Source organism: Heterocephalus glaber, unplaced genomic scaffold (assembly GCF_053883595.1).
Source record: "Heterocephalus glaber isolate CG9 unplaced genomic scaffold, H.glaber_assembly_v1.0 deba00000901, whole genome shotgun sequence".
Lineage (NCBI taxonomy): Eukaryota > Metazoa > Chordata > Mammalia > Rodentia > Bathyergidae > Heterocephalus > Heterocephalus glaber.
Genome location: NW_028258171.1, coordinates 7,651,882 through 7,664,328, shown reverse-complemented (window position 1 = coordinate 7,664,328; position 12,447 = coordinate 7,651,882). Strand labels below are relative to the sequence as shown.

General features: G+C 35.5%; 1 long non-coding RNA gene across 1 annotated transcript in view; it reads right to left on the bottom strand.

The window, feature by feature from the left end:
* Positions 1 to 12,447, bottom strand: part of LOC147828815 (uncharacterized) — a 393,678-nt gene that overhangs the window by 36,791 nt on the left and 344,440 nt on the right. The window contains exon 7 of the long non-coding RNA XR_015450068.1: positions 3,744 to 3,813. This is a non-coding gene — a long non-coding RNA (uncharacterized LOC147828815). The remainder of the gene's footprint in view (positions 1 to 3,743; positions 3,814 to 12,447) is intronic.

The window sequence follows — 12,447 nt, the reverse complement described above, 5'->3', positions numbered from 1 at the left end:
ATTCTCTTAGTCTCCATTGCATTGATTTCTACACTGATCTTTATAATTTCCTCCCTTATATGAGCCTTGGGTTTGTCCCTCTCTCTTTTTTTTAGAAGCTTGAGGTTCAGCATCAGGTTGTGTAATTGAGATTGCTCTGTTTTCCCTTTATGAGTATGCATTGCTATGAATTTCCCTTGTAAGACTGCTTTCATTGTGTCCCATAGATTCCGATATATTTTATTGTTATTGTCATTTAATTGTAGGAACTGTCTGATTTCTTCTTTAATTTCCTCTGTGACCCATTGGTTATTCAGAAGTATGCTGTTCAGTTTCCATGAGTTTATGAAATTCTTGCGGTTTCTATTGCTATTGATCTCCAATTTCATTGCACTATGGTCTGATAACATACAGGGAATAACTTCAATCCCTTTGCACTTACTTAAACATGTTCTATGAGCGAGTATGTGGTCTATTTTGGAGAACAACCTGTGTGCATCTGAAAAGAATGAGTATTCTGATTTTGTGGGATGGAACACTCTGTAAAGATCCGTTAAGTTCATTTGTTCAAGAGTTTGATTAAGTTCTAGTATTTCATTGTTTATTTTTTGTCTAGTTGATCTATCTATTTGTGACAATGGGGTACTGAGGTCCCCCAGTACTATTGTATTAGTGCTTATTTGATGTTTCACGTCCATTAGATTTATATAGTGTTTGGTGCATATATGTTTATGATTGTCATCTCTTCCTCTTGGATTTTCCCTTTACAAGGATGTAGCATCCTTCTTTGTCTCTCTTAATCTGAGTTGGTTTCAAATCCACATGATTTGCAAAGAGCATAGCTACTCCTGGGTTTTTTGAGCTCCTGTCACATGGAGTATTGTTTTCCACCCTTTAACTTTCAGTCTATGAGTTTCTTTTTAATTAAGTGTGTTTAGTGTATGCAGCATATAATTGGATCTTGCTTCTTGACCCATTCTGTTAGTCTATTTCTTTTGATTAGTGAATTGAAACCATTAACATTGATGGTTATAAGTGATATTTGTTGACTTGTCCTTGTCATGACTTTTTCCTTTTTTGGATTCTCTCCCTTTGCATTTAATTTCTTGTTGCCCCCAGTGGATTCATTCTGCTGGGTTTCCTGGGTTGTAATCCTTGTTGTCTTTTCCTAGGATATTGTCTAAAACTTTTTGGAGTGCTGGTTTGGTATTTATGAAGTTTCTAAGGTGCTCTGTCATGAAGGTATCTGATTTCCCCATCCATTTTGAAAGATAGTTTTGCAGGGTACATCAATCTGGTTTGGAGGCTGTTTTCCTTTAGGGCTTGGAATACATCAGTCCAAGCTCTTCTTGCCTTGTAGGTTTCTGTTGAGAAGTCTGCTGTGATTCTGATCAGCTTTCCTTTGTATGTGATTTGTTTCTTTTCTCTAACTGATTGTAGAATATTATTCTTCTTTTGGGTTTCTGGAATCTTAACTATTATAGCCCTATGTGTAGATTTTTTTTTTGATCAAGGCTAGTTGGAGTTCTATATGTCTCACTTAACTGTATGTCAAGTTCTTTTTCCCTATTTGGAAAGTTTCCTGCCATTACTTCTAGGAACAGATTTTTATGTTGCCTGCACTTTCTCCTGTTTCTTCATTGACTCTGATCAGTCTTATGCCATTCTTCTTTGCATCATCTAGCAGCTGCTGGATTGATTTATTGTGGTCCCTTACTGTTTTAAAGAAATTTTTTTTCTTGGTTATTAATTGCAATCCAATCTTCTATATCTGAAATTCTGTCCTCACATTGGCTCATTCTGCTGTGTAAACTTTCAATGGAGTTTTTAATCTCCTGGAAATCTGTTTGCATCTGTTTTATGGTTTTCATTTGTTTCCTTTGTTGGGATTCCATCATGTTCCTTAGCTCTTCTTTTTTTTTATCTCTGCCCTCTCTAGACTTATTCATCATGTCTTGCACTATGGGCACAATCTCTGCTGTTATCTGAGAAATTATTTCTGATTTTTTTTCCAGATCCTTTTTTGTTGCGAGTTCAGGGAGTCCAGGTGGTTGAGTATCAGATTGTTCCATCTCGTTGCCCTTTCGGGTTGCCTTAAGTGATCTGGAAGTCTGAGACTTTTTTTGAGACTTATTTATGTGTCTTCTCATTTCAACAGATGCAGCCTGCTGTGTTGTTATTTTTTTTGAGGTGACTTTTTGCTCACCCAGTGGTCTTCAATTATCAGCAAGCCACCAAGCATCCTTTACTCTGCTGCTCACCAGTACACCAATTCCTGCGTTCAGAATGGTCACCTTCCTGATTCCTGAGCTGACCTGTTGTCTGGGTGGGCTTCTGGCTGGGGCCTGTGCACACTTGGGATAGTATCTAAGTGTCCTTTTTGTTGGGCCCCCTATGTAGCTCTTGTCTGGGAGGGTCTTTGGCTGGGGGCTGTGCACTCCAGTTCCTGTTGTCTGTGCAGGTTTCTGGCTAGGGTCTCCACTCACTTATCAGTGGTATTGGGGTGAGCCTCTGGCTGTTGCTTGTGTGCCTGTGTAGCTTTTTTCCAAGTGGGCCCTTGGCTGTGGCCGATGGTATGGTGGGCTTCTGGTTGAAGCTTGTGTGCCTGTGCAGTTCTTTTCTGGGTGGCCCTTTGGGTTGGGTGGGTGTGCCCGACCCTCTGGAATCAGGGTAGAGCCCAGGCTGTGATCTGCCTGCAGCCTCCATGCTCTGGTCTGCACAGCTGCTCCCCAGGATGTGCACACACTTATGGATGGTATGGCAGGCCTCTGGCTGAAACTTGAGTTCAGCAGTCTTAATCACTGGATGACATGACTGATAATCGGCAGTATTGATTTATAGTGAAAGTCACTTCCTTTATAGGCGTGGATCTCCTTGATTGACAGGTCATGCTCACTTGCCCGACCAGATAGCCACCCCTAATCTGCCTCAGTAGGAGTTCCCATTCAGGGAAGAAGTGGCTTTCTTTTTATTTCCTTTTTAAATTTTATTAGTACACATTTGTGATACATGCATTTTACAGTTCTCTTGGGGAGTTGGTACATATACATAATACAGCTTATTTCTTTTTTTAATCCCCTGCCCTCCCCTTCCTCTCCCCTTCTAGTTCTTCTTTTCTCCTTTTCATTCTTGTTGATAGCATAAAATATCCACATTCGTTGAAGTTATTAAGACCTTGTACCTGGTACATCTTCACTGTAGCTATTTCCCATCCCTTCCCCATCACCCCTCACTCTAAGTCCTCAGGACCCCTTCCCATCTACAAGAGAGCCATCCCCTTGTCTCTATCTATCCATCTTTATTTTTCTCTTAGTTTATACTTTGCCTTACTCAGATGAAAGACACCATAGTGCATGTAAGTTTGTGTGTCTGATTTATTTCACTCAACAGTATATTTTCTAGATGCATCCATTTTCCTCTATATACCTCAAATTTGTCCTTCTTTATAGCTGAGTAGTATTCCATTATAGATAGATACCACAGTTTCTTTATCCAGTCATTTATTGATGGATATACAGGTGGTTTCCAGGATTTAGCTATTATGACTTGTGCTGCTGTAAACATTGGTATGCCTGAATTGCTGTAGCATGATGTCTTAAGTTCTTTGGGGGAAGATACTTAGAAGGAGGATACATGGATCATATGGAATTTCTAATTTTTAGTTCTTTGAGAAATCTCCATACTAATCTTCATAATGGTTGTACTAGTTTACATTCCCACCAACAATGCAGGAGGGTGACATAGGAACTCTGATAGTTGGCTACCTCTTTCTTCTCCAGAAGTGGCCAGGGTGATAGCAGAGCTCAGAGTTTTCCTCTTCTCCTCTATCACCACCTAGAGGAGAACAATAGGGGTATCACAGATGAGGGAGACCATTATGATGTCATGATTCATGTCAGTGCAGATGAAATTTGGAATTTATATACAAGAATGGCAGATGGGCTTATGAACTAACAGGTGGCTGAGGTATGAATGCTCCTATGCAGGACAAGAAGTCATGGCTTACATGATGATCTCAGGAGACCTATTATTACTCCATAACTATTCCTAAGATTTGGCTGGATCTCTTATTACTAAAAGTGGCCAGCAGATTGAACAAATCTCTCATGAATCAGGAGCTTTGAACAAAAGTGATGAGCCGTTAGGAGAGCTCAATGATTGAATCATTACAATTATGGTAAAAAAGGACCAGATACAGAATGCATGGTATTTGTTACAGAACAGTATTTGCTAAAGTAACATTATGGTAAGTTTTTCTAAGACTAGGAAAGGAATGAAGAAGTGCTGCATCTTTTCTTTTTTAATTTTTAATATATGCTTCTGTTTTAAAAATCCAACATTTCTCTGCTTTGTAAGTATTCTGCAGTTGAGGTGTAGTGAAATCTTTGCTGCTCAACAGATGTAGTTCCTACAGAGTTGTGAGGAAGGGATGAGTGTGCAGAAAACTAATGTTGAAATTTTGAAACAACAGCAGAGTGAATTTCACTTTTTGGTTTTGGTGACCAAAAAAAAAAAAATCCCCTTTCTCCTCATGAAACTATTGTGAGCAAGTTGCTTTGTTTGTTTCATGTTCACTGTAAATCTGAAATACTGGCCATGCCTTTGAAATTTGTTGGCAGAGTTTCTTCCACTCCCTTTGTCTGGTATTCTAATTTAAAGAAAAGTTGCACCTAAATTACTAAAATATTCTCTGCTAATACTTTTTATTTAGATTTATAGAACCTAGAACATCTGGTGAACTTCAGGTAACATAGGAATATATAACAGTATTCCTTATTCTTTAGTCTTCCATATCAACTAATACAAAGTGTGTACATTGCTATGGTGTTTAACTTGCAAAAAGGCAATTCTGTATGTTTTTATAAAGAATTATAGGAACTAGCCCCAGAAGGTCAGGGTCAATTGTGATGTTCTACCAAAAAGAAAGTAAGAAAGAAAGAAAGAAAGAAAGAGAGAGAGAGAGAGAGAAAGAAAGAAAGAGGAGAAAGAAATGAAAGAAAGAGGGAAGGACAGAGGGAAAGAGAGAGGAAAAGACACATCTGATGGATGATTAAGACATGATATTCCTGCACATTGCTCTTTGCACCTCCTCTTCTTCCCAATATAAACCTTTCCCCATACTGAGATCCCTGAAATGGCCTTTTGGGGTGGGGGGGTGGATATAGCCCCTCCCATCTTCTCAGGGTGCTGGCCTTTACTGAACTTGATTTCCTTCTATTGTACTCTACTCTTTTATAAGAATTTTTTTAATTTTTAAAAATAAATTTAATGAACCTTTCTTTAAAAACCGTTCTTTATATTGTAGTTGTAGCCATAGTTTAAAACAATGCCATAGAAGCTTCACTTTTATTTTGGCTTAAATAAATATTAGAAATAGGAAAATCTTATCCTGAATTAAACCTTAAAAAGTAAAAACTGTCAACATTTTTAGATTATTGTGGGGTTTTAGGTGGCATTTTACATATTGAATTTGACAAGATCTTAGTCAAACAGATGATAGTAATATATTCATTCAGGAGACAAATGATAGCATGAAGAAAGTAGAAAGTAGAAGTTAGAGTCAAAATTATTTTGACTTATTTTGTCAGAGTATATTTTTACTTTTAAGGGAATGAAATAAAGTGAAAGGTGGAAATACTTTTTAGACCACAATGGCATATAAATTGGAGAACAAAGGGAAGGTGGCCATCCTTTAAAGTGCTCAGAGCTTTAGTGATGATTCAAGTCTGATTTTTGGACTTATGAAGAGTTATTTTTGTGAACTGATGGAGAAGTGCTGAAATGGATTTATTGAAGGTCATTTTTATAGCGAACATTTTGGGGAAAAGCAAACCTCTGGGAAAATGGAACAAAGACATACTGGAGAAAAGATGGCAGAACAGATAGACGCTCTGTATTCTCCAGCCCACGAATCTGAGCAGATCAATAGGGTTCTGGAAAATCAGTTAAAGCAATTTCATGAATTTGGCAACCGGAGCAAGATGACAACCCACTGAGAAAACTCGTTTGGGATGGGTTGTTGATTTTGCAGGAGCAATAAAAGAGAACATATACATGATGGAATCAAACGATGCCAGTTAGCTATGCAGTGGTTAACTATATTACATATGATCTAAAACATTCCTGTTGTAAAGAGGAAAAGTGCACATGATAATTATGTTCACTCAAAGGCATTTTCTATGAAAACAGTGAGTTTTTTAGCCCTTTTTCCATGTCAGTCTTCATAATTAACCACACACTTGCAATTAAGACTTCCTGGGTGATTTCTGATTGTGTGACCTCTGAAGCGCTTGGTGGACAAAAGCATAAGTGGGGACTTCCTGGCTCTATCCATACTTTAATATACAATATGATAGTCCTATACGCTCACTCTATATTTAGAAAAGTAACATTCTGCTGTGGGACTAGAAGAGCTTTTGTGTTCATGGTTCCAATTATTAATAATTATTATTAATCTAATCTCATCAGATTCTTGAAGGAATTGGCAATAACTGACCAGCTTTACACACTTGGACAATACCCCTCGAATTTAATGGGAGTAGCCATGAAAGCAGCTTTTGAGTCTGATGCAGATACTTATAGAATCTAAGCTAAAATTCAGTGCATAAAGATCAGTTCTGTTTCTGCCAAAGCAAGTACACTGCTAGAATTTGGGAACAATATTGATCTTTTTCTCATTATTTTTTTTCACTTACTTCTCTAGAAAGGTATTCAATCATAATTTTGTCAGTTTTTTCCTTACTATTCTTAATAAGTTAGTATTGTCTATATTTAAATAAACAAAATGACCTAAGGAAACCATTATTATTTAAAACCAAATACCATAGTCATGTGACCTCATAAACATGCTGATAATAAATTTATCAGGAGGACCAGGGATCTAGCTCAGTAGTTCCGGCACGTGCCTCACAAGCACAAGGTCTAGAGTTCAATCCCTGGTACTAAAAAAAAAAAAAAAAAATTATCAGTCAATACAATTTTATTAAAGTGTTATCCTTTCTAGGGACCATCTCCTGTAAATTATGAATCAGCAGGCTCTTAATGGAATGTAGATAATTATTCCCTATTTAGGAAAAGAGACAATTACTTCTAAAGATTTGGAACTGGCATTTCTAATCTTCATGTGTGAAATCTTTGGAAACACGGACTCTTGTCCTTAGAGAATTATATGATTTCTATAAAATGTATTCAAAGCCCTGATGTCCGATGAGAATTATTAAAGTAATTGTTTTTCTCAATATTTTTATTTTGTTAAAAACTAGAACTTGGCCATAGTCTTGAATTCAAGCCCTTCACAAGCTAGATGGCTTTTTTGTTTTGTTTTCATTGTCAAAGTTTACCCTAGAAAGCAAAATAAACACAAAACCATAAATGGTCAGTGCCTGCTCTTAGTCTTAAAGATGATAAGGGAAAGCAATGTATGTATATAGCTCAGTGCAAATATTTCCCTGATCCCTCACAATCAGTCTAAAGGATACATTCCTGAAAAGGGCCCAAGGATGTTTCTGGAGCTTAAATAAGCAACAACCTAACCCACCCTACCCATATAATAGGCTCATGGGTTTGCTGACTACCACTTCAGAGAGAGTTTTTAGGACACATCAGTGAGGCACTGGAAGGATTAGGCAGAAATTTAAAGTATTCTTTCAAAGAAATAGAATGTAGGCCCTCAAGAGAGAGGCATGCTACAGTTTAAACTAGAAATATTTATATTTTTGGTGGTGCAAATCTCTGGAATATGTCACTCTATAGACTTGGTCTTGGTTTAGGGGAAGGATGTCTCCTGCACAGAAAGATAATGGTCTATTCATAGGGGAAAGCCTACTTTACAAGTGAAAAAGTGGTTTATTCACAGGTGAAAAAGGACCATTTTCCAGTAAAATAGGAATGACCAAACCTATTTGCAGGTGAAAAGGAATTTTACACACTTATTGTGTTTTAGGAGAAGAGAAAGAAAAAAACATAAACTGGAAATGTGTCCTGAAGCTGTAATTTTTATTTTTTAAATTATAATTTTCCTTGTCTCCCTTTACTTATCTTCACTTTTTTCTATCCTACCTCACCTCCCACCCTCAGATTCTGATGCCTTATCTTAAGGGCTGCAGAAGGGCTGAAGATTTGCCTTTTATAAAGGCTTCAGGATGAGGAGAGGTATTGATCCTACCTAGCCAGGGATCAAAAGTTTCATCCTGATTTAATTAATAGAGACAAAATTGGGTTTTGTTGTTTAGTGAACCATCCTCTTTTGGTAGTCTGGAAAAGAGTAGAAGAACATTAGCAAGTTATTGATGTTTAAGTTTTATTTTATAACTGTATTAAATAACCAGGAGCCAGATATTAATATTGATAATAGTAAAGTCAGTAACATTTGGCACAAGCCTTTTATCTTTAATATTGACCTCTATTTTGAGATGTTTAGCCAAATATAACTGGTGGAATTTAAGAACATATAGATTATTAAGAATTCAGTGTCCTGGGCCGGGGATTTAGCTCAGTGGTTTCGTCGCCTGCTGTGCAAGTGCAAGGACCCGAGTTCGATCCCCAGTACCAAAAAAAAAAAACACAAAAAAAGAATTCAGTGTCCTATTTTAATTGCAACAATGCCAAATGAATACACTAAATAAAGATATCTATGTTGTATGACCTCTGGCCATTAAGTTTTTTTTATTATGGGGCTTAGAACTTATATCTTGCCTCTATTTTGTAGACCTGAAGATGTTTTATAGTGACTGGCTCTAAATAATGTAAATATAAATTAATTAATGTAAATATAAAATTAGTTTATGCCACAGAGTTAACAAAGTTTGGTAGTTAGAATATTTACATTGCTATTATTTACAAGAAGATAAATTTTTACCAGAGAAGTACTTGAAAGTACATTAAGAGAGGCTGAAGGACACATTTTTGGAATATGTAGTGAGACGGAGAATCAAAACTTTTTATGACTATGTTACAAGTACAGCTAGAGACTGCAAGCTGGGTGGTATAGTGTTTGGAGCTCCTTTTTATATCTACCCTAGCAATTTGTGTAATGTTATTATTTTCTCTCTCTCTCTCTCTCTCTGTGTGTGTGTGTGTGTGTGTGTGTGTGTGTGTGTGTGTGTGTGTGTGGTTTTTTTCCTGGTTATATTTTTCTATTGCATGTTTAAGACCAAGTCAAAGTAAGACCTGCTGTTATTAGATTTTGGGGGTGCTGGAGTCTTCTTCTGGAGGTGTTTTCTAGGTTCTTTCTGTCCTGAACAAATTGGTCAAGGTATAAAAGGTAGCAAGGTTTTATATTTATTAATGATAGGAAAAGAAACATCCTTTGCAGAGTGAGTTTGGGCCAATTAAAAGTAGGAAAAGAAGTACACTCTACAGGATGAGAGCTGGCAACTATGAAAAAGAGCCCAGTGGCCCAGAGATCAGTGATGACTGTCTTTTGTATCTCTAACTCCTCAGAGTAATGTCAGGTCTAGGTTGCCCTATTGAATACCTGTTCTAGTTTTCATGAGAATTGAAGACAGCATTATCTGGTTGGTTCTGCAAGCAGGGCTTTGAGAACTCTTCTGTACATGCGTCCTGGGACTTTGCAATTAACAGGTCATGCCTACTTTTTCAGCCAGTCTGCCATGCCCTAATCTCCTGCCTCATTGTGTTAAAATTAATCTAGCTCTCTCTATATATGTCAAGGTCAGTTAAAGATTCTCAAGGGTTATTTTGGGAACCATGTAAAGAACCTCTTAACTCTTCTAGTCTTTCCCACCACCAGTTGCCAAAATGGATCATATGGCTTGCTCAATCATATGGCTTCTCTTGGAACCATGGGGAACATTCTCCTCTTTAATGACCCTAGATTAGCACAATGTACACTGGTTGACTCCTGTCCTCTGGTGTCCAACAATCTCCCTGCTTGGGAAGTTGGGTAACTCACCCGAGTTATAAAATCTTTTAGAGGTATCCAATCATATACTGGGTCCTGGCTAACCTTGAAGGGTAATGGCTAAAATACTGGCTGTCCTTTTAGCCTAGTTACCTTTTTTAGTTTTGATCTCCAAACCTTAGTGGTTAAATGCCCAGAAGGTCAGTTACACCAATATTGAAGTGGGAACAGAATGCTTTAACTATTATAATATTATTTTGATATTGAGCACTTTTAAATATAAAGTATGACTACAGAACAGCTACCTTTTATTAATCATCTCAGCATCAATATTAGGAATCAGTGTCTTATTTTATATGCATTGTAGATGATAGTCTATCATCTTAACAAATATTAAGTTGTTTTTTAGAAGTCATATTTCAGTAGAATGTTATCAGATAACAGTAAAAAAAGTACAAAATCAAGACCAAACATGGCATTTTAGCATAACAAATATGATATTATACTAGAATCATTAGGTTGTTGTTATTATATCATTTAAATTTTACTTTAATCCAACTACAAAATATTGAATGACATAAATAAACTTATCTAAATTTGCTATTTTTTAATAAAGTGCCTTTTAAGAAGAATGTGCTTGTTTATGGATGTACTTTATAGTTTACCTATATATTATAAATTATTAGAGTAGCATTCCCTAGACTGAAGTGTTAGGCATATCTACCTATCATAATACAATTACATAACAATCACATATGGATAAGCCTGAAAAAGTTTATGACTACAAATAATATTGTTTGAGGACACTAGTATGATAAGGTGTTCTAATTTTTGTATGTTAACGGATTTGCACACTTGGGGACCATAAATGTATTTACTATACCAAAAGGTTAGCAATAACTAGCATCACAGCTATATAGAAATGTTTTATAAAGTAACCTAATTTTTACTCTTAAGATAAAATCTAGATTCTTTTAACAGATTTATATAATGTAACTGCACTGACAAGAATTTAAAATTATCTTTAGAACTCTTATAAGTTTGGGAAACAGTGTCAATGGCTACAAATAAACTTATAACCTAAGGTAATAGTTATTCATTTAACCATTATTGAAAACATTTTACAAGTCAACATTTAAATAATCTTTACCTCTTAAAACTCAGTTTCTTAATCAAAAGACAGTGGAAAACACAACAAATTATCTTAGTAAAATATAAAACCTTTGTTTTTTTAGTTTGGTTTTTCTTAAACTTAATGAAGAACATTTTAATATCTTAAGAAAACCTTATTGCTTTAGACATAGAAAACAGTTTAATTATAGCCTTAATTATATTTATACATTAAAAAATTTCTTTATATAAAAAATAATTTCTTTCATAACATTTGTTGAGTTAGCCACAATAAGACTCTAGGGAAAAACTGGAGAAGCTACCCATCAGTGGAGAACACTGAAGCAAATTGTTGCAGGCAAGTGCTTTTTCAGCCACCAAGGAGCGTTTTGTGTGATCATTTCTCAGGCCCAAGGGCTCTCACTTAGGGATAATTATTTAAAATACTATTTTATATTTTAAATATTTTTAATTAATTAATTTTATTGGCACATTTTAGATATAGATAATGTTCACATTCATCATAGGATATTTTTTAAATATTCTAACATAGAATTATATATTAGAAATTTAACTCAATCAACTTAAGAAAATAATCTCAAATTTTATATATATTAATAATTTATAAAAACACATTTAATATACCAGAATATATTATCTTTCATAAACTTTTTTTAATTATTAATTTTATTGGTACCTTTTAGGTATACAATATAATGACATTCATCATTGGGAATTTGTACTTTTACATGATATAACTGATTCTTATTTTTTTCCCCATTCCCCTGCCCTCCCTTCAACCCCTCCAATCCTCCCTATTTACAAAACCTTTGTTTCCATTTTTTCCTTATCCCATATTTATTCCATTCCCCTCTTTCCTTTATCCAACCCCTCCTACTTTCCCTTCCCCTTTGTAATTTTACTTCCTATTTCACATTATCTATTATACATTTTGATACTTATTTACACTTTCAGTTTCTCACACCAGAGAAACTATTCAGTATTTTCACATGTATGTCCTGTTTATTTCACTTAGGAGTATGGTTTCAACATGCATCCATTTAGCTATAAATGTCTCTAGTTTCTCATTCTTTATGGCTGAGTAGTATTCCATTTTATTTTTTTAAAAAAACACATTTTCTTTATCTAGTCTCCAGTTGATGGGCAATTGGGCTATTTCCAAGTTTTAGCTATTACAAACTGAGTCACTGTGAACATGGGTGCACATATATCACTGTGGTATGATTCTTTTAATTCTTTTGGGAAGATACACAGCAGAGTAATAATACCTGGGTAAAATGGGAAACTTTAAGAAGCCAATAATTAAATTTATATCTAGCAACTGATGACTTAGATGTTGTTATAGGTATTTATAAGTTTTTTTTTCTTTTGGTATTAGACATCAAACTCAGGACCTTATGCTTGCAAGGCAGGCAGTGGAACCAGAGCTTAATCCCCAGCCCTATAAGTATTAATTTTAGTAACTTTAGATTACC